This window comes from Bombina bombina, chromosome 6 (genome assembly GCF_027579735.1).
Source record: "Bombina bombina isolate aBomBom1 chromosome 6, aBomBom1.pri, whole genome shotgun sequence".
NCBI classification, from domain to species: Eukaryota; Metazoa; Chordata; class Amphibia; order Anura; family Bombinatoridae; genus Bombina; species Bombina bombina.
The window spans coordinates 444,352,324-444,375,369 of NC_069504.1; positions in this window are offsets into that span (position 1 = coordinate 444,352,324).

The window sequence follows — 23,046 nt, forward strand, 5'->3', positions numbered from 1 at the left end:
TTAAATCACTTTTGAATTCTTGAGATCCTAATGCCTATAATGCATGATACAGACAAGGGATATGTCTAATTGTTAGCCACTCAAATAACAGATGAATGCAGGCCATTTTGTTTTTATTTTTCAGCAAAATAGTTTGTAACATTGTGTATAAATTATTGTAACCCACTACTACTTTACTGTTTAATTTTTTATTTTGATAACAAAAAATATTGAGTAGTTTGAATTGCCACGTTGCTGGTATTTTTCTGTCCTGTTTTTCATTATTAACATTTAAGGCCAAGAAGACAATAAATACAGAAATAACCGCCATTTTAGGGTGGGGCTTTTCTTAAGTTAATGTCCTTAAAGAATGGTACAAACATCTTCCACTTTACCCTTTTCTTCATCTTCACGTCTATAAGTCATCTTCTGATCTTCTGCAATGAGAAGTTTCCTCATCCTCTTATGATGAAATGATATGAATTATTGGTTGCCGAACCCCAGCATCACATGTGACATATTGACATTAGAAAAATGGACAAAGGGCGGACACCACTTAAATGAACATTTAACACATCTTTGGAAAATTAGAATCTGCCATTTACAATGTGGGGTTGCTGCACCTCTAAAATGCAGCTGATGTATATAAAAACAGTACCTGTAATTTTGTGAGCCTATGAGATTTAAATGCTGGGAAAATGGGGGTTAAATGGAGCCTATCTCCTACTATGCATTTAAATGAAGGGGAGGGTGCATGCAATTAACCCTAACCTCAACTAAACCCTAGCACAATTAGCCATTATTGCAGCCCCCTCCACCGCCACATTTAAAAAGCATTTGAGAGGTAAATTGTGGCTCTAGGACATAGGTAAGAAAACCTTGTTTACTTCCCCATTCACAGCCTAATGGAGTTTAACCAGAAAGATACCGGTCAAGCAACATAACCGTACATGTAGGGTAAATAAAGGTGATTGTAACCTGAGACACCATGCAACTAGTAATTCATATTTTGAAATATATTTTTGAGAAATTAGTACATACAAAACATACATAAAAGTAAATTCATTTGTAAATGTCAGCCTCCATGTTAGCAATGTTTTTTTACATAATTGTATTCAAATAGATTTCATGGGTAATAGCAGAAGAGAGATTAAATAAAGTCATAAAATCAGTTTGCCGAGAAAATGTTCTGTAAGGATATTTATTTCTAAAGCCTGGCAACATTTACATTGACATAAAAACAAAGGGTAATGTAATATGCCCAACACATGATACTTAGTAAAATGATAATCAGTACTACTGAAGACAAATCAGCTTTTCATTATATTGACTAAAAAGATTAGTGCTGAACATCATTTAAGTCAAAACCTTAATCCATGTAGGTGAATGTAATCTGTTGTTAAATATTTCTGAGGGAAATACCGTGTCATAAATGGAATACTTTATATTTAAACATAGAATAATTGTCTGACGTGTACACTTAGCTTGGGAGTCAGATTAAGAACTAATGTTTTAAGAGATACAGCTTTCTCAGATGTTTCCAACCCCTCATACACCAATAAATTAATTAGTCCACAAAAAAAGTAATATATAGCATTAGACATGTGTTTATATATACTGTACATAATATAGGGAGTGCATGGTTGCATAAAACAGTGAGCTGGTTAGAGCAGAAAAATATTATCATGCAGGAAACTCTGATAATACATTTCTAAATCATCTGTAAATGTAAGTGAGAGATAAATTGACTTTATATTCTAAAACTAATGTGAATAACAAAATATGAAATTACAGTAGCACCACTAAAAAGTAAAAAATTGAATTCCTATTTAATGGCAAGAGCAGAAAAAAAGACAATGAGGCCTATTTATCAAGCCGTCAACTGTGCTGCATTCGCTGGCACCAATACGCTCGATTAACATCGTCTAACATCGCGGCCGTGGACCTGAATACGTTCTCCTTATTTATCAAAAAAGCTGTCAAAAAGTCACGCACCAAGTACGGGGCGATGAGCAGCAGACTGTTGTTAACTAACAGTCATCGATCTCGCTGCTATTCGGCTTTTTCCCAACTTTATTTATACCCTGTCACTAAACACCGCCACTATACTAAAATGTTTAACCCCTATCCCACCGCTCCCGGACCCCGCCGCAACTAAATAAAGTTATTAACCCCTATCCCGCCACTCCCGGACCCCTCTGCAACTAAATAAAGTTATTAACCCCCATCCCATTGCTCCCGGAGCCCACCGCAACTAAATAAATGTATTAACCCCTAAACCCCTAGCCTCCCACGTCGCTACCACTTACTAAACCTATTATCCCCTAAACCGCCAGCCCCCCACATCGCCATAAACTAAATTAAGGTATTAACCCCTAAACCTAACAACCCGCTAACTTTACATTAAAATTACCTCATCCCTATCTTATAATAAATTTAAACTTACCTTTAGAATTAAAATAATCTATATTAAACTATTAATTAACCTACCCTAACTATTATACTAAAATTAGATTAAAATCCTATTTGCTGATCCAATCAGCCAATAGGATTGAGCTTGCATTCTATTGGCTATTCCAATCAGCCAATAGAATGCGATCTCAATCCTATTGGCTGATTGGATCAGCCAATAGGATAAAAGCTCAATCCTATTGGCTGATTGCAACAGCCAATAGGATTTTTTCTACCTTAATTCCGATTGGTTGATAGAATTCTATCAGCCAATCGGAATATAAGGGACACTATCTTGGATGACGTCATTTAAAGGGAAACTTCATTCTTCAGAAGACGTCGGAAGAAGAGGATGCTCCGCGCCGGATTTCTTGAAGATGGAGCCGCTCCGCGCTGGATGGATGAAGATAGAACATGCCGTCTGGATGAAGACTTCGGCCAGCATGTATGAAGACTTCTGCCGGCTTCGCTGAGGACTTCTGCCGCTTCGTTGAGGATGGATGTCGGGTCTTCAAAAACTGTAAGTAGATCTTCGGGGGTTAGTGTTAGGTTTTTTTTAAGGGTTTATTGGGTGGGTTTTAATTTTAGGTTAGGGACTTTGGGTGGAAAAAGAGCTAAATACCCTTTTAAGGGCAATGCCCATCTAAATGCCCTTTTCAGGGCAATGGAGAGCTTAGGTTTTTTAGATAGGGTTTTTATTTGGGGGGTTGGTTGTGTGGGTGGTGGCTTTTACTGTTGGGGGGGTGTTTGTATTTTATTTTACAGGTAAAAGAGCTGATTTCTTTGGGGCAATGCCCCGCAAAAGGCCCTTTTAAGGGCCATTGGTAGTTTATTGTAGGCTAGGGTTTTTTTTATTTTGGGGGGATTTTTTATTTTGATAGGGCCAATAGATTAGGTGTAATTAGTTTAAATATTTGATAATTTATTTTTTATTTTGTGTAACTTAGTGTTTTTTATTTTGTGTAACTTAGTTGTTAGTTTTTTGTAACTTAGTAATTTTTAATAGTAGATTTAAATAATTTGAGTAGGGTTAGGTGTTTAAATATGTAATATAGTTATTTTAATTGTTAGTTTAATGTAATTTTAGTATAATAGGGTAGGTTAATGAATAGTTTAATACAGTTTAATGTAATTTTAGTATAATAGGTAGGGTAGATTAATTATTAGTTTAATATAGTTATGTAATTTTAGTATAATAATTAGGGTAGATTAATTATTAGTTTAATATAGTTTAATGTAATTTTAGTATAATATTTAGGGTAGGTTAATTAATAGTTTAATATAACTTTAGTATAATAGTTATGGTATGTTAATTAGTAGCTTAATATAGTTTATTTTAATTCTAAAGGTAAGTTTAAATTTATTATAAGATAGGGATGAGTTAATATTTAATGTAAAGTTAGCGGGTTGTTAGGTTTAGGGGTTAATAGCTTAATTTAGTTTATGGCGATGTGGGGGGCTGGTGGTTTAGGGGTTAATAGGTTTAGTAAGTGGTAGTAAAGTGGGAGGCCATGGGTTTAGGGGTTAATACATTTATTTAGTTGTGGCGTGGTCCGGGAGCGGCGGTATAGGGGTTAATAACTTTATTTAGTTGCAGCGGTGTCGGGGAGCTCGTGGAATATGGGTTAATAACTTTATTTAGTGGCGACGGGTTCCGGGAGTGGTGGGATAGGGGATAATATATTTATTTAGTTGCGGTGGGCTCCGGGAGCGGCGGAATAGGGGTTAATAACATTATGTAGGTGGCTGCAATGTCGGGGTGGCAGATGTTAGGTGTAAACGTAAGTTTTATTCTAGCATAGAAATCAATAGGATATCTGGCAGCATCGAACATAAGCTTTCGCTGCTTTCAGACTCCCATTGATTCCTATGGTATCCGCGGCCTCCAGGGTGGCGGATTGAAAACCAGGTACGCTGGGCCGGAATAGTGGCAAGCGTACCGGTTAGAAGTTTGATAACTTGTTAAAGTTGTCAGATAGAGCCGAATGTGTATTCGGAACATCTGTAATAAAGTAAGCATTGATCTGTCTAAGCATCGATTGAGACCGTCGGATCGTATGTTACGTCATAAATTTCAACTTTTGCCGGTCTGTAGGCTTTGATAAATAGGGCAAATCATGATCGCCACAATTATGCTGCGGAATTTCAGTGTATTTGCGGTTGACGGCTTTATAAATAGGCCTCAATGTTTCAGATTATGTTATTCATGTCCATGTCAGGCTTAGAACCAGTAACATTATCTTTTTTGCTGCTCTTGCCATTAATTATGAATTCAAGTTTTAACTATTTGGTGATGCTACTGTAATTTTGTATTTTGTGTTTGAGTCTTTTGCAGTGACTAATAAAGTGTGCATACCTTTTACACTGGTGCTGGTCTTTTATTGTGTTTTCTAAGGTTTTCCAAAGTATTCCCAAGCCCATGTCAGGATATCCGTTACAGAATCATCACAATTTTTGAGACAGTGATGTCTCAGGGATTGGAGATTATGCGCAATCAGAAGTAGTTTTCGGCCTTGCCCTTAACGCACCGAGATTTGACCAGATTTCTTGAATCTATTAATTATGTTACGCACTGTAGAAGGTGAAATGCCCAAAATCCTACCGATTTGTCTTTGAGGAATGTTGTTCTCAAAGTGTTGGATTATTTGTTTATGTATCTGTTGGCAGTTTGGTGAGCCTCGACCCATCCTTGCTCTTGAAGGACTAGGCCTTTTTTGGAGGCTCCTTATATACTATGATTACACGATTGCCTCACCTGTTTCACATCACCTTCTTATTTCAACTTGTCACATCGATATTAGTTAATTATATATTTAGAACGTGTTGCAGTCATCAGATTTTAAATAAGTGTATATTTTACAATATACTGTACATTAAATTCACAAAGTAAATTATTAAATAATGTGTTAATAATGTATTTTCAAATGACTATTTTTGACTTTTCAAATGACTATTTTTGTTGGGGTTTTTTTTTGCATTTTCCATACTGTCCCAACTTTTTTGGAATTGGGGCTGTTTATGTAGGTACAAATCCTCAAATCCAAGATATTTCAAAATCAAAACTTTTTAATTAATATTTAAAAAAAATATATATAAAAAAATATATAATTTTCCCTGACAAAGCCTCACAAAAGTTTGTCTTTGGTTTCTAAAACATAAATGATAGTCCGTATTTATTTAAAACAACCAATATTAACCTTCTGATTACAGTACTGTACAATCTTTCTGATTTTGCTTGAATTTTGGCATGTAAACATTGCCTAAATGACATAAGATATTGCTGTTTGCACTTGGTCCAAGCTGTCCCATTTTGCAGATGCAAAACAAATACAAATATTCTGAAATACAAACATTTTATTGTTCCAAGTAGTTTACTTTGTGGATTTGTATTTTTATTTGTATTTATTTTTTCAAGTGAGACTGATCATCTTCCATTGGTAAAAGATCCCACCTAAGCTCCGGTGTACTCATGACAGTGCCTTGGAGTTGTTGAAAAAGCCAAGGAGTCTCATTATATTATAAAGATAAAAGCACGAATGATTCAGCCCATAAAGGCAGAGTATTGTAGTGTTATGACCAGTCAACATTGGTACACCTTGTAAGTTGGTGACTGGCTAAGCAGAATATGGCCACATTGTGGGACTAAGTATATATAAGTATATATTTAACATCCCAAGAAGGGTATCACATGGATTATTTGTTGGGTTCTCAAAGTAGAAGCCATTCAAATGTATTAGAAAAATCAGTGATAACCCCTTTCTGCACCTCTATACCTCAAATGGGAAAATCATCCAGTGCTTCAGGAAAAAAAAAATAATTTCAACATACTTTATCAGTTTTAAAGTTTTCTGAAATGCTCGGGTCACATGTTAAGGATCACAGTAATTTCCTGGTTTCATTAAAACAATATTGCTCAATTAGCCTTTTAATTGATCAAACACAACTAACATACAATCAATCATCAGAATGTTAATCTATGACTTCTATTAAGAATTTGGACATTTTATAAAATGTTTATTAAAATGACACAAAATTGTTAACCGCACACATCATGAACTTATAAGTTGCTGTTTTGCAATGTCAGTCTAAAAGCATACCTAAGTACTGAAGTAAGGATGTATTTACCTAATAAGAACCCCTGGGTATACTTCAGAATGTGGCACACAGGATGTAAGTTAGTAGTTGGTAAGGAGAATTGATGATACCCAGAGATGATATAGCATATCAGACAGGAAAACCGAAGAGAAATATCAGCCAAACCAAAGGTCATACATCAAAGTTCAGTTCAAACAGGTGACAAACAAAAGACAAGTCAGAGTCAAGGTCAGTTCAAACAAGGATCAGCTAACAGAGAATAAGCCAAAATCAGCCTGCAAAAACAGGTTAAACAGGCAGTAGGTCAGCAACAGAGGTCATGTCAAATATAGGCAGGGTCAGCATCAGGAATACAAACAGAAATAACATACTCAGGTAACTACTTTATAGACACTAATACACAGACATCAAAATGGGCATAATAAAACTTTAAATATAGAAACAAGGTACAAATCAGTAGCAGACAGCTCGGGTCACAGAAAGATAGCCATGTCATTATTGACACAGAATTACCGCTGCGGAATCTGTTGACGCTCTACAAATAACCGATAATAATAATAAATAAAAAATATTGTTTGTGCTTTTTCATTAAAAAATACAAATACACTTGTATTAATGTCTTTTTTTGTATGTGAGTAAAAAGACAAATATTATTCAGTGGCTTAGATTCATTCCGAAAGTAGATGAATTTCCTTTGATACAAATACAGGTATCTCTAAGTACTATGGGCTAGATTACAAGTTGAATACAAAAATATTATTTTTTGCTTTCTTATTGAAAGTTGAAACTAATATTTAAATGCTCAAGCCAATGTCTAGGGCTCTCGAACTTCTGCATATCAGTGTGGGTGCACAAAATCCTTCATATAATGGACTTCTTCGCCCAGAAAATTGTTGCCATTACAAATGTTTAGGCATCCTCATGTTTATTTCTTTTGTTTGTATTGGTATGACACAAAAAGTGGAGAGAAAAAAAATCCAAATCTGACACATTCCACGCAAAACTCCAACAATGGACTGGACAAAATTATTGGCACCCTCAATTTAATATTTGGTAGCACACCCCTTGGAAAAAATAACTGAAATCAATCGCTCAATGAGTTTCTATCACCTCTCTACTGGAATTTTGGACCACTCTCCTTTCGCCAACTGCTTCATGTTCTTTTTCATGTTCCTTTTTCCAACTGCTGTTTTGAGATCTCTCCACATGTGCACTATAGGATTGAGAACTGGACTCATTGCTGGTCAGTTCAGTACTCTCCAGCGCTTTGTCTTAAACCATTTTTGAGTGCTTTTTGACGTGTGCTTTGGGTCATTGTCCTGCTGTAAGACCCACAACCTCTGACGGAGAACCAACTTTCTGACACTGGGCCCTACATTGCACCACAGAATTCTTTGGTAGTCTTTGGATTTCATAATGCCATGCACACAGTCAAGACATCCAGTGCCTGAAGCACTTATATTTTTTTTTTGGTGTCACTTGAAAGGTGAGATCATGACTGAAATTCATAGAGCATCACTTCTCATACCTTTTCCAGTATTTTCTTAGTGGGTGTTACTGCCTTTAAACACCATAGTTAAGTGAGGTTCCAATACATGATGTCTCATACATTAAATGAGAAACTCTAGCAACGCGGATAAACATTCCGTAGCAAATATGCCGGTAACAAGGTTTATGTAAATGTGTGTAAAACGTATTACCTAGGGTTGGCCATGGGGGTCTACCTGAGGCATCATTGCGATTCTTCATGTGCCCCTTAGCCCAGCATGTGGAATTCATAAAGACTTTATTGCCCCTGTAATATATCTTTGTTTTGGGCCGTGCCTCACTATTTTAGTTCTGATGAGATTGACTAATTTTTATTTTTCTTGTATTTCTCTTTAACTATATTTTTTTTGGATAAGTAAAAATAGATTGTTGAGTTGTTTTTCTTTCATTTTAGTTTGTTTGTTCTATAAAGTTTTGAAAATTTTTCTTTGTATCCTTCACAGTGGGATGCTTTTATTTGCACCAAGAAATAAATGGTTAAAAGATAGTTGAGGTTCCATTTGCTATAATTGTTGGAGCAACCTGAATGTATGAAATCTTGTTTTTAGTATTTAAACTTTATCTAATGATCAATTTAGTTCCTTTTAAATATTCCTGTGACATTTTATGTCCTATATTTGCTGAATCTTAACATGTTTATGAGTACAACATTTCCCTAACATTTTCTTTCAATAATTATATTGTTAGAGAGACGTATTTACTTAAGTAGTGTTGTTTTTGCCTATTTGTAATTATTATACTCTGTAAAACAAATGGAGATCTCATATTTCCTATTTTATGCCTAGCCAAACTTTACAATATTTACACTGGGCACAAGAACTTTAAAAGCCTGTCTGTTTTTTTTTTTTTTTCTAAAAGAAAATGTCGGACTCCAAAGCTGCCAGGATCAACAATGAAATAATGAAAGTATTTTTATGTGTAGTAGATGGATTTTTAGGACATCATTAAAATTAGTCCTTAAAGGGACAGTGGACTGTGATTTTTTTCCCAATTATTAATTTTTACCTGCTGTAGTGTATTAAATTGTTCACAAATAACTAATTTACCTTTAATTTGTCATTTGAAATTACTTTTTCTGCCTGTGATATCCCCATGAATATTTCAGTACTTAAATACTGGTTATAGAAAAGCTTTATAATCAGCAATGTAATTTTGTGTAAATATATAGAAATAAGCTAATTAGATCAATTTGATTGAGTTATGGTATTAATTAGTATATTTGACTTTTTTGTATACAAAAATCAACCTAAACAAGTACATTTTATACCCTGCAGCTGGTATAAAAAGCAGTTGAAAAACAATTGTACAGTACACTGTCCATTTAGGAATAATTCACTTGGATATATTTGTGGATATGACTATTTAAGAATATTTAAACACGTGCGAGCTCCTGAGCCTCCAAACCTTTCCAGAAACTTTTCAAATAAGTTTAGGATTTTCAAATTCTATACCTTGGACCTTTTAAACGCCTGTTTCAAATTGCATTTTTCAGCTATTTGAGTGGCTTTTTCTTAATGCTAAAGTTTGTGCACATGCTCACTTTCACACTTTTAAACCATTGCATTTGTAAGCAGATTAAATATGGTATGCATGCAATTAAGATGTTTAAACATGTTAAATTATAAAATTAATCAATATTATATGAAATTATTAATTGCATACATCATTAATTATTAAATGAACTAAAAAAACTAAATTCATGAAATAACATTCATTATCTATCATGTTTTATTTTGGGTTTGACCAGTGTCAGCTGGTCAATTAGGGCAGTACGGGCAGCGCACATCAACATAATCCTCACTCTGAGCGTTTATTAGGCTCTGTGTTTGGCGCTTCTAACATGGGACACTAAAGTTAAATGAATTGGTTTTAAAGTTGATTTTTGTGTAATAGTCCCATATTGTATCTTTAATGGTTATCAATAACCTCTTAAATTCAAAATAATGTTGTGATGCTTCATGAAACATTACTGTTTATAATTAAAGCTAAAGGGTTAAACAAAACAGTTTAAACATTCCACTCACCGTCCTTGAAAGGCAGAAAGGAGACATATCTTACTCTGCATGAAGTCTATGGGAAAAACTCATAATTTTTATTTAAACAAAACAATAACAAAACCATAAACTAAGCTTAACTGATAATTTCATTTCCATTGTGGGGAGGAGAATCCACTGCTTCATTCATCACTTGTGGGAACCAAGAACCCGGCCACCAGGAGGAGATAAAGACACCCAAGCCAAAGGCCCAAACACCTCCCCCACTTCCCTCATCCCCCAGCCATTCTGCCAAGGGAAATGGGAACAGTAGGAGAAATATCAGGGTATAAATGGTGCCAGAAGAACAAAAATTAAATTTAGGTCCACCCACCAGAGAACGGGCAGGTGCAGTGGAAATTAAATTATCAGGTAAGCATAATTTGTGTTTTCCATCTAAAGGGAAGGAGAGTCCACTGCTTCATTCATCACTTGTGGGAACAAATACCCAAGCTCTAGAGGATACTGAATGAAGAAAACGGGAAAGTAAAAGAGGCACCACAGCCTGCAGAACCTTTCTCCCAAAAGCTGCTTCCGCTGAAGCAAAAATGTCAAATTTGTAAAATTGTGCAAAAGTATGTAAGGATGAGCAGGTTGCCGCCTTACAAATCTGCTCCATAGAAACCTCATTCTTAAAGGCCCAAGAAGAGGCCACAGCTCTAGTCAAGTGAGCCGTAATCCTCTGAGGAGGCTTGTGTCCCGCTGTCTCATAAGCCAGACGAATCATACTCCTCAACCAAAAAGAAAGAGAAGTTGCAGAGGCCCTCTGCCCCCTGCACCTTCCAGAATACACAACAAATAAGGACGACGTCTGTCTGAACTCCTTTGTGGCTTGAAGATAAAACTTCAAGGCCCGAACCACATCCAGATTATGAAGTAACCTCTCCTTCGAAGAGGACGGGTTAGGACACAAGGAAGGAACCACTATTTCCTGGTTTATGTTACGACTCAACACTACCTTGGGAAGAAATACCAAACCGGTTCGCAGAACAGCTTTGTCAGCATGAAAAACCAAGTAAGGAGGCTCAAATTGTAAGGCCGCCAACTCAGAGACTCTGTGTGCCGATGCAATAGCCAATAACAACAGGACCTTCCATAAGAGAATTTTAATGTCCAGGGCATTGCATAGGCTCAAACATAGCCCTCTTCAAGACCTTAAGCACCAAGTTTAAACTCCAGGGAGGAGCCAGATTCCTGACAACCAGTCTAATCCTAGCCAGAGCCTAAACAAAGGACTGAATGTTAGTAAGCTCCGCAAGCTTCTTATGCAAAAGTACCGATAAGCCAAGATCTGTCCCCTTAGGGAACTTGCGGCAAGACCCTTATCCAGGCCATCCTGGAGAAAGGCCAAAATCCTGGATACCTTGACCTTATCCCATGGGTATCCTCGTTCCTCACACCAGGAAAAGTAGGTCCTCCACACCTTGTGGTAGATGAGTCTAGTGACTGGCTTCCTGGCCTGGACAAGAGTGTCAATCACTCTCTCTGAAAAACTTCTTTTCGCTAAGACTAGGCATTCAATTACCATGCAATCAGCCTCAGAGAATTGAGATTTTGATGTAGAAAAGGACCTTGAACTAGCAGATCTTTGCGACAAGGTAACTTCCACTGCGGATATGACTACATCACCACTATATCCGCAAACCACGTCCTCCACAGCCACGACAAAGCAATCAGAATAGCCCAAGCTTTACCTGCTTGATGCAGGCCACTACTCGAGATAGAAGAGGCAATGGTGGAAATATGTAGATTAGGTTGAAGTCCCAGGGTACTGCCAAGGCATCTATCAGTTCTGCTTGGGGATCCCTGGATCGCGACCCATATCTGGGTAGCTTGGAATTGAGTCTGGACGCTATGAGATTTATTTCCGGCGTCCCCCATCTGCTGCAGATATCCACAAACATCTCGGGGTGGAGAGACCATTCCCCTGGATAAAACATCTGTCTGCTCAGAAAATCCGCTTCCCAGTTTTCCACACCCAGAATGTGGATTGCTGAGAGTGAACAATTGTGAGTCTCTGCCCATTCCAGAATCCAAGATACTTCCCTCATTGCTAGGGAGCTTCTCGTCTGCCCTGGTGGTTTATGTAAGCCACCGAGGTGATGTTGTCCGATTAGAATCTGATGAATTGGGACGACCCCAGAAGGGGCCTAGCCTTCAGAGCATTGAATATTGCTTGAAGTCCCAGAATATTTATAGGTAGACTTGATTCCTCAATCCGGTCCACCAAGACAGGAACTCCCTCACCGGTCTGTCCATAAATATCTGTTGGGACAAATCTGAATGATCACCGTTCCATTGTCTCAACATGCACAGTTTCAGTGGTCTGAGATGAAACCTGGCGAATGGAATGACATCTATGGTGGATACCATGAGCCTAATTACCTCCATACACTTGGCCCCAGATGTCCTGGAGGATGTCTGCAGGGCTAGACAGTTGGATGCAAGCTTCCAATGTCTCTGGTCTGTCAGAAATATCTTCATCACAGAAGAATCTAGTATTGTACCAAGGAACTCCACCCTGTTGCTGGGGACCAATGAACTCTTTCCTTCGTTTATCTTCCACCCATGGGATCGAAGTAGAAGGAGGAGAGCTCTCAAATGATCCTCTGCCAGACTGTAGGACGGAGCCTGGACCAGGATATCATCCAGATACGGAGCCATTGCAATCCCTCTGGCCTTCTCTACTGCAAGAAGAGTTCACAGAACCTTTGTAAAGACTCTTTGGGCCATCACCAGACCAAATGGAAGGGCCACAAACTGGAAGTGCTGGTTCAGGAAGGCAAACCTTAGAAATTTGAAGTGATCCTTGTGGATTGGAACATGAAGGTAAGCATCCTTCAGGTCTATAGTTGTCATGAATTGCCCCTCCTAAACCAGGAGCAAAATTGACCTGATCATCTCCATCTTCAACGACGGGACTGACAAAAACTTGTTAAGGGCCTTTAGGTCCAGAAATGGGACCACGAAAAGGTTTGAATAATACTCCAGACCACTTTCTGCCGGAGGAACTGGGACGATTACCCCAAGAGATGAGAGATCCCTAACACATCCCAGGAAGGCATCTCTCTTTTCTGGTTTTGAAGAGATGTTTGACAGGAGGAACCTGCCTCTGGGTGGATACGATTTGAAACCTATCCTGTTCCCTTGGGCGATGACCTCCAGAACCCAAGGGTCTGTAATCTCTCCCCTCCAGGCTCCCACAAAAAGAGATAGTCCTGGTCCAAGGACAGGTCAGGGGCCCCTTCATGCCGACTTTGAATAGGTGGGCTTCTTGTTCTTCTTGTACTTATTCCTAGTTTTTGCTGGTTTTCAAGATCCCTTGGATTGCTCAGATTTTGCAGAAGGCTGCTGGCGCTGAGACTTGTCTGCACGAAAAGGACAAAAAGTAGATCCCTTAGGTTTGGCTTTCTTATCCTGAGGTAAGAAGGCGCCCTTGCCACCCGTGACTGTAGATGTGATAGAATCCAGGCCCGGGCCAAACAAAAACCTTCCCCTTGAATGGTAGGTAAGGTAAGCAAGACTTAGACGTCATGTCAGCAGACCATGATTTTAGCCACAGAGCCCTGCGAGCTAAAACAGACTTTAGATACTTTATATTACTCTGAGAATTTGTCAACTCTAACACTCTGTTATGTTACTCTGACACTTTTATGCCAAAATACCTGAAGTGTTCTAGATCTGTTTAATGATCTGTTTTTGTATTACTGAGCTCACCAACACCTTCCTGCTTCTATAAATCACTCAGTTGATAGTGACATGCTTAGTGTTTTTTTCTATCTCTCTGATTAAATTTTTCCATCTTTATCATGATTTACCTTAAAGGTATAACTTATTTGCTTCTCATGTTAAGATATAACAATAACAAATTCCAAATGCAAATTCCTTACCTATAATCACATAAAGACCCATTTTTACTATTTTTGTGCATGAAATAATAATGCAACAAGGCCTAATTTCCTGTGTGTTATCAATAAAATGGGCTGTAATTATTACATTGTTCCCTCAAGTCTGCAAAAATTTTTTCATTTCTCAATTTAATTTTCTGGAGTACATGGTTTCAAAACAAAATACTTGACACTGGCATAATAGTAATACATACATTCATTTTTTTCTGAGCTATGAACTTAGCAATCAATTAACAGGTTCTGAATCTTTTGGTTTTGAAGTTATTCAGCTTACCCATTTAAAAATCCACTGATTCTCAGCCAACGTGTTGGGACACTCTTAGTTGTCAAAGCCTTAAGCCAAGGGTGTCACACAAAATTATAGCTAACGGTGTAAATATGACAGTTTATTCCTGGTAACTTTGTATGAACACAGACTGTTGTACTTATAACAGGCTTTTGCCCGTGTACATCGTAGTCCCCAATATTTTATCCTATATAATAAAAGGCCAGGTATGTTTGTCAGATGCAGTCATGCGCAGTAGAGACTGCAGAGGACAAACATACCTGGCCTTGAGCAGCAGAGGAGTGCGCACTGCGGAAGCTGCCTGATGGGGGCGTGCCATGAGGGGGCATGGCCAGTGGGCAGGATGGGGGCATGGCCTCGTGGGAGCGTGCGTGACAGGCGTGGCCAATAGGAGAGAGGTGGGAGAGACCAAAAGAGAGGAGGGAAAGAGAGAAAGCGAGCAAAAGAGGGGGGAAGAGAGAGAGAGAGCAAAAGAGAGGGGAGAGAGAGCAAAAGAGGAGAGAGAGAGCAAAAGAGAGGAGAAGAGAGAGAGAGCAAACGAGAGGGGGAGAGAGAGAAAGAAAAATAGGGGGAAGAGAGCAAAAGAGGGGGAAGAGAGCAAAAGAGGGGGAGAGAGAGCAAAAGAGGGGGGAAGAGAGAGAGAGCAAAAGAGAGCAGAGGGAGAGAGCAAAAGAGAGTGGAGAGAGAGAGCAAAAGAAAGGGGGGGGAGAGAGCAAAAGAGAGGGGGAGAGAGAGAGCAAAAGAGAGGAGAGAGAGCAAAAGAGAGGAGAGAGAGAGCAAAAGAGAGGGGGGAGAGAGCAAAAGAGAAGGGGGGAGAGAGCAAAAGAGAGGGGGGAGAGAGAGAGAGCAAAAGAGGGGGGGGGAGAGAGAGAGAGCAAAAGAAGGGGGAGAGAGCAAAAGAGGGGGAAGAGAGACAGCAAAAGAGGATGGAGAGAGCAAAAGAGGGGGAGAGAGAGTGCAAAAGAGGGAGAGAGAGAACAAAAGAGGGAGAAGGAGAGTGCAAAAGAGGGGGAGAGAGAGCGCAAAAGAGGGGGAGAGAGAGCGCAAAAGAGGGGGAGAGAGAGCGCAAAAGAAGGGGAGAGAGAGCTCAAAAGAGAGGGGGGAGAGAGAGAACGCAAAAGAGGGTGGAGAGAGAGTGCAAAAGAGAAGGGGGCGAGAGAGTGCAAAAGAGTGAGAGAGAGAGCAAAAGAGTGAGAGAGAGAGCGCAAAAGAGAGGGGGAGAGAGCGCAAAAGAGAGGGGGGAGAGAGCAAAAGAGAGGGGGAGAGAGAGCAAAAGAGAGAAGGAGAAAGAGAGTAAAAAAGAGGGGGGAGAGAGCGCAAAAGAGGGGGGAGAGAGAGAGAGCAAAAGAGGGGGGGGAGAGAGAGTAAAAGAGGGGGGAGAGAGACCAAAATAGGGGGGAGAGAGAGAGCAAAAGAGGGGGGAGAGAGAGCAAAATAGGGGAGAGAGAAAGCAAAATAGGGGAGAGAGAGAGAGCAAAAGAGGGGGAGAGAGCAAAAGAGGGCGAGAGAGAGAGCAAAAGAGCGGGGAGAGAGCAGAAGAGGGCAGGGAGAGAGAAAGAGAGCAAGCAAAAGAGGGGAGAGAGAGTAAAAGATGGGGGAGAGAGAGCAAAAGAGGGGGGAGAGAGCATAAGAGGCAGAGGGAGAGGGCACAAGAGGGGAGAGAGAGAGCAAAAGAGGGGGGAGAGAGAGCGCAAAATAGGGGGAGAGAGAGAGCTCAAAAGTTAGGTGGAAGAGAGAGAGAGAGAGCGCAAAATAGAGGGGAGAGAGAGAGGGAGAGCGCAAAAGAGAGGGGGGAGAGAGAGGGAGCAAGGGTTGGAACCGCGGTATGGTTTCCCAGTCAAAAAACAGCATGGGGGACCATTGTTTAATTTATTATGTATATTTGCTTGCAAAAGAGAGCGCAGAAAGAGAGCAAAAGAGAGGGGGGAAAGAGCAAAAGAGAGGGGAGAGAGAGCAAAAGAGAGGGGAGAGAGAGAGAGCAAAAGAGGGGGGAGAGAGAGAGAAAGAGCAAAAGAGGGGGGAGAGAGCAAAAGAGGGGGAAGAGAGAGAGCAAAAGAGGGTGGAGAGAGCAAAAGAAGAGAGAGAGAGAGCGCAAAAGAGGGAGAGAGAGAGAGCGCAAAAGAGGGAGAGAGAGCGCAAAAGAGGGGGAGGGAGAGCGCAATAGAGGGGGAGAGAAAGCTCAAAAGAGAGGGGGGAGAGAGAGCTCAAAAGAGAGGGGGGAGAGAGAGCTCAAAAGAGAGGGGGGAGAGAGAGAGCTCAAAAGAGAGGGGGAGAGAGAGAACGCCAGAGAGGGTGGAGAGAGAGCGCAAAAGAGAAGGGGACGAGAGAGAGCAAAAGAGGGAGAGAGAGAGCAAAAGAGGGAGAAAGAGAGCACAAAAGAGAGAGGGAGAGAGTGCAAAAGAGAGGGGGAGAGAGCGCAAAAGAGAGGGGGAGAGAGCAAAAGAGAGGGGGAGAGAGAGCAAAATAGAGGGGAGAGAGAGCAAAAGAGAGGGGGAGAGAGAGCAAAAGAGAGGAGGGAGAAAGAGAGAGCGCAAAAGAGGGGGGAGAGAGAGAGCAAAAGAGGGGGAGAGAGACCAAAATAGGGGAGAGAGAGCAAAAGAGGGGGGAGAGAGAGCAAAATAGGGGGGAGAGAGAGAGCAAAAGAGGGGGAGAGAGCAAAAGGGGGAGAGAGAGAGAGCAAAAGAGGGGGGAGAGAGCAGAAGAGGGGGAAGAGAGAAAGAGAGTGAGCAAAAGAGGAGAGAGAGAGCAAAAGAGGGGGAGAGAGCAAAAGAGAAGGGAGAGAGCAAAAGAGGGGGGAGAGAGCATAAGAGGGGGAGAGAGAGCACAAAATAGGGGGGAGAGAGAGAGCTCAAAAGAGAGGGGGAGAGAGAGAGAGCAAAAGAGAGGGGGGAGAGAGAGGGAGCAAGGGTTGGAACCGCGGTACTTAAAAAATTGACCCGTGTACACAGGCTTTAGGACTAGTATGTATATAATTTGACATTAATAGTATGGTGTGTCCCAGTCAAAAAACAGCATGGGGACCATTGTTTAATTTATTATGTATATTTGCTTGAAAAATGTCTTGATCAAGAATAAAACAGTGCAAATAATATCTGTAAAAATAGTTCCAAATTGTCCCAATACACAATGAGGGGACTGGTATGATTAGTGCATAGATTTATTATTTGATAGTAATCCAATTTCATCATTTATGTGTATATCTCAGTATAATCATATAAGTTGTATCTGCAGATGCCACAAACATCAGCACTTCATTGAACTACAGCTGAACCTAATTAGAAACTACATTTTTCATAAGATTTTATGGTTTCATGTGTATTATGTTCTAATATTATTAAACATCTGTATGGTTATAGTCTTATAGATGAGTATTTTACTTTTTAGTTGCTCTGAAAGTATGAAGTCATTGCATAACAAAGCTTAGTAAATTGCCATACATTTTTCTATTAATGTACAAAACAAAAGTCAAAAGGCAGGCCTATATCTGATTGTTAGAAGATAAACGGAGCTAATATGAAAAACTTAATGACCTTGAAAAAACCTTCATAAACAGTGCAGGATGCATATATTTATATGTAGATATTTTCTGTATCTATTAAATGATATTCTGATCAGAAGTCTTGTTTCACATTGGATCTATTCCAGACCATCAGAATTCTCTTTAAAAAACATTCGCCTAGATTTAGAGTGTGGCGTTAGCCGTCAAAAGCAGCGTTAAGGGGTCCTAACGCTGCTTTTTACCGCCCGCTGGTATTTAGAGTCAGGCAGGAAATGGTCTACCGCTCACTTGCTTTGCGCGACTCGAGGCTACCGCAGATCCCCTTACGTCAATTGCGTATCCTATCTTTTCAATGGGATTTGCCTAACGCTGGTATTTCGAGTCTTGGAAGAAGTGAGCGGTAGAGCCTCTACCGACAAGACTCCTACCGCCAGAAAAAGTCAGTAGTTAAGAGTTTTCTGGGCTAACACCGGAACATAAAGCTCTTAACTACTGTGCTATAAAGTACACTAACACCCATAAACTACCTATGAACCCCTAAACCGAGGCCCCCCCACATCGCCAACCCTATAATAATTTTTTTTAACCCCTAATCTTCTGACCGGACATCGCCGCCACCTACATTATAGCTATGAACCCCTAATCTGCTGCCCCTAACATCGCCGACACCTACATTATATTTATTAACCCCTAATCTGCCCCCCCCACGTCACCGCCACCTACCTACACTTATTAAACCCTAATCTGCCGACCGGACCTCGTCGCCACTATAATAAATTTATTAACCCCTAAACCGCCGCACTCCCGCCTCGCAAACAAACACTATAATAAATAGTATTAACCCCTAATCTGCCCTCCCTAACATCGCCGCCACTACCTACAAATATTAACCCCTAATCTCCCGCCCGCAACGTCGCTGCTACTATAATAAATTTATTAACCACTAAACCTAAGTCTAACCCTAACACCCCCCTAAGTTAAATATCAATTAAATTAATCTAAATAAATTTACTATCATTAAATAAATTTTTCCTATTTAAAAATAAATACCTATAAAATAAACCCTAATATAGCTACAATATAACTATTAGTTACATTGTAGCTATTTTAGGATTTATATTTATTTTACAGGCGACTTTGTATTTATTTTAACTTGGTACAATAGCTATTAAATAGTTAATAACTATTTAATAGCTACCTAGTTAAAATAATTGCAAAATTACCTGTAAAATAAATCCTAACCTAAGTTACAAATACACCTAACACTACACTATCAATAAATTAATGAAATAAATTAACTACAATTAGCTAAACTAAAATACAATTAAATAAACTAATCTATAATACAAAAAACCCCACTAAATTACAGAAAATAAAAAATGTTTACAAGAAGTTTAACCCCTTAATGACCAAGGACGTACGCCACACGTCCTCAAAAAAAAGTCAGTTAATGACCGAGGACGTGTGGCGTACGTCCTTGGTCTGGAAAGCAGCTGGAAGCGATCCTGCACGCTTCCAGCTGCTTTCCGGTTATTGCAGTGATGCCTCGATATCGAGGCATCCTGCAATAACCCCCCTTGGCCATCCGATGCAGAGAGAGCCACTCTGTGGCCCTCTCTGCACCGGACATCGGTGGCCGGTATCGTTGGTGGGTGGGAGCAAGTCTGGGAGGCGGGTGGTCGGCCATCGATGTGCCGAATGGAGTGGAGGGGGGCGGGATCGGGGGCGGGAGGGGCGGGAGCGCGCACGGGAGCGCGCGCGTGCACGGGGGGCGGCGGGCGGGCGCGTGCACGGGGCGGGAGTGGGAGGGAACCGCTGCACTACAGAAAAATAAACTGGGTAAAGTAAACAAAAATAGTTATTAAAGCTGTAAATAAACAGCTAAGGGACCTGGAAGGGGTGGGGGGGTTGATCTTGGGGGGGGGGGAAGCTACACTACAGAAAAGATCATTTAAAAAAATAAAAAGGCACATTTTTTTTACTACACTGGGTACTGGCAGACAGCTGCCAGTACCCAAGATGGCGCCCATTAAGGCAGAGGGGGAGGGTTAGAGAGCTGTTTGGTGGGGGATCAGTGAGGCTGGGAGCTAAGGGGGGATCCTACACAGCAGCATATGTAAATATGCTAAAAAAACACAAAAAAAGCCCAAATATAGCTTTTATTTTAGTACTGGCAGAGTTTCTGCCAGTACTTAAGATGGCGGGGACAATTGTGGGGTGGGGGAGGGAAGAGAGCTGTTTGGGAGGGATCAGGGGGTCTCATGTTTCAGGTGGGAGGCTGAGCTCTACACTAAAGCTAAAATTAACCCTGCAAGCTCCCTACAAGCTACATAATTAACCCCTTCACTGCTAGCCATAATACACGTGTGAAATGCAGCGGCATTTGGCGGCCTTCTAATTACCAAAAAGCAATGCCAAAGCCATATATGTCTGCTATTTCTGAACAAAGGGGATCCCAGAGAAGCATTTACAACCATTTGTGCCATAATTGCACAAGCTGTTTGTAAATGATTTCAGTGAGAAACCTAAAATTGTGAAAAATTTAACGTTTTTTTTTAATTTGATCGCATTTGGCGGTGAAATGGTGGCATGAAATATACCAAAATTGGCCTAGATCAATACTAGGGGTTGTCTACTAGACTACACTAAAGCTAAAATTATCCCTAAAGGCTCCCTACATGCTCCATAATTAACCCCTTCACTGCTGGGCATAATACACGTGTAGTGCGCAGTGGCATTTAGCAGCCTTCTAATTACTAAAAAGCAACGCCAAAGCCATATATGTCTGCTATTTCTGAACAAAGGGGATCCCAGAGAAGAATTTACAACCATTTAAGCCATAATTACACAAGCTGTTTGTAAATAATTTCAGTGAGAAACCAAAAGTTTGTGAAAAAATTAGTAAAAAAGTGAACGATTTTTTGTATTTAATCGCATTTGGCGGTGAAATGGTGACATGAAATATACCAAAATGGGCCTAGATGAATACTTTGGGATGTCTACTAAAAAAAAATATATACATGTCAATGGATATTCAGAGATTCCTGAAAGATATTAGTGTTCTAATGTAACTAGCGCTAATTTTGAAAAATAATGGTTTGGAAATAGCAAAGTGCTAATTGTATTTATGGCCCTATAACTTACAAAAAAAGCAAAGAACATGTAAACATTGGGTATTTCTAAACTCAGGACAAAATTTAGAAACTATTTAGCATGGGTGTTTTTTGGTAGTTGTAGATGTGTAACAGATTTTGGGGGTCATAGTTAGAAAAAGTGTGTTTTTTTCAATTTATTCCTCATATTTTATATTTTTTTTTATAGTAAATGATAAGATATGATGAAAATAATGGTATCTTTAGAAAGTCCATTTAATGGCGAGAAAAACGGTATATAATATGTGTGGGTGCAGTAAATGAGTAAGAGGAAAATTACAGCTAAACACAAACACCGCAGAAATGTAAAAATAGCCTTGGTCCCAAACGGACAGAAAATGGAAAAGTGCTGTGGTCATTAAGGGGTTAAAATAATTACACCTAATCTAAGACCCCTAATAAAAAATTTTAAAAAAAACTACCCTATTCTAAATTACAAAGTAATCAGCTCTTTTACCAGCCCTTAAAAGGGCCTTTTGCGGGGCATTGTCCCAAAGTAATCAGCTCTTTTACCTGTAAAAAAAATACAACCCCCCCAACATTAAAACCCACCACGCACATACCCCTACTCTAACCCACCCAAACCCCCCTTAAATAAACCTAACACTAACCCCCTGAAGATCTCCCTACCTTGAGTCGTCTTCACCCAGCCGAGCCGAATTCTTCATCCATCCGGTAGAAGTCTTCATCCAAGCGGATCAAGAAAATGTCCTCCATCTGGTAGAAGTCTTCATCCAAGCGGAGCAAGAAGATGTCCTCCATCCGGTAGAAGTCTTCATCCAAGCGGGGTCTTCTATCTTCATCCATCCAGAGCGGAACGGAGCCATCTTCCAGCCAGCCAGCCAGTTCCGATCCGGATTGAACTTCAATCTGATTGGCTGATTCAATCAGCCAATCAGATTTCTCTTACCTTAATTCCGATTGGCTGCCAATTGGAATTCGAGGGACGCCATCTTGGATGACGTTCCTTAAAGGAACCATCATTCGTCGTTAGTCTGACGGATGAAGAGGATGGCTCCATGTCGGCTGGCAGGAAGATGGCTCTGCTCCGCTCCGGATGGATGAAGATAGAAGACCCCGCTTGGATGAAGACTTCTACCGGATGGAGGACATCTTCTTGCTCCGCTTGGATGAAGAATTCGGCTCGGCTGGGTGAAGACGACTCAAGGTAGGGAGATCTTCAGGGGGTTAGTGTTAGGTTTATTTAAGGGGGGTTTGGGTGGGTTAGAGTAGGGGTATGTGGGTGGTGGGTTTTAATGTTGAGGGGGTTGTATTTTTTTTTACAGGTAAAAGAGCTGATTACTTTGGGGCAATGCCCCACAAAAGGCCCTTTTAAGGGCTGGTAAAAGAGCTGATTACTTTGTAATTTAGAATAGGGAAGGGCATTTTATTACTTTGGGGGGCTTTTTTATTTTATTAGGGGGCTTAGATTTATTTATTTTAAACTTCTTGTTAAAAAAATTATTTTCTGTAATTTAGTGGGGTTTTTTGTATTATAGATTAGTTTATTTAATTGTATTTTAGTTTAGCTAATTGTAGTTAATTTATTTAATTAATTTATTGATAGTGTAGTGTTAGGTGTATTTGTAACTTAGGTTAGGATTTATTTTACAGGTAATTTTGTAATTATTTTAACTAGGTAGCTATTAAATAGTTATTAACTATTTAATAGCTATTATACCTAGTTAAAATAAATGCAAAGTTGCCTGTAAAATAAATATAAATCCTAAAATAGCTACAATGTAACGAATAGTTATATTGTAGCTATATTAGGGTTTATTTTATAGGTAAGTATTTCTTTTTAAATAGGAAAAATGTATTTAATGATAGTAAATTTATTTAGATTAATTTAAATTATATTTAACTTTGGGGGGTGTTAGGGTTTGACTTAGGTTTAGGGGTTAATAACTTTATTATAGTAGCGACGACGTTGGGGGCGGGAGATTGGGGGTTAATAATTGTAGGTAGGTGGCGGCGATGTTAGGGAGGGCAGATTAGGGGTTAATACTATTTATTATAGTGTTTACGAGGTGGGAGTGTTTAGGGGTTAATACATTTATTATAGTGGCGGCGAGGTTCGGTCGGCAGATGAGGG